Below are 619 nucleotides of genomic sequence, written 5' to 3' on the forward strand. Positions count from 1 at the left end.
ACTCAGCCTGAAGAAAATTCTAACTGGGCCCCATCTGCGAGGTCATGTGCTGTTTATCCAGATATGAGATCACTATGTCGCGCTAATATTGTTGTGATGCAACAATTTAAAACTCTCAATTGGGGAGGTGCTTTAAGGACCTCATGGAAAAACCCACAAAAGCCATGGGTGCCTGTTCAACAGGGCAAGAATCCTTTTCCTTTAGTTCCCCTTTTTTTACAAGTGCACGCTTAGAATTTGTCCTTTCACACTGGCCATTCTTCCAACATTCATCCACTTTTCAACAAACTTAATAATAATAATAATAATAATAATAATAATAATAATTTGGGCATGAAACTAGCAGTTTTAGTGGGAGGGTGAAATTCAATCACATCAACTCCCAGTACTTAAATGGTACTTTATTTTATCAACCCCAAATGTATGAAAGTTAAAGTCGGTTTTGGTTGGATTTTAATTAAACAAACCAGAAGAAATGCTGCTAAGCATTTTGCCTGATGCTCTAACGATTCTTCTGGCTCGTTATTTAATTACTATAATCATAATAATAAATAAATAAACCCCATAGCCCTTTATAATCTTCAGTAGCGCCTCCTACCTCCAAGCCCAGAAGCTATTT

This window comes from Octopus bimaculoides, chromosome 11 (assembly GCF_046866305.1).
Source record: "Octopus bimaculoides isolate indiv1 chromosome 11, ASM4686630v1, whole genome shotgun sequence".
Taxonomy (NCBI): Eukaryota; Metazoa; Mollusca; class Cephalopoda; order Octopoda; family Octopodidae; genus Octopus; species Octopus bimaculoides.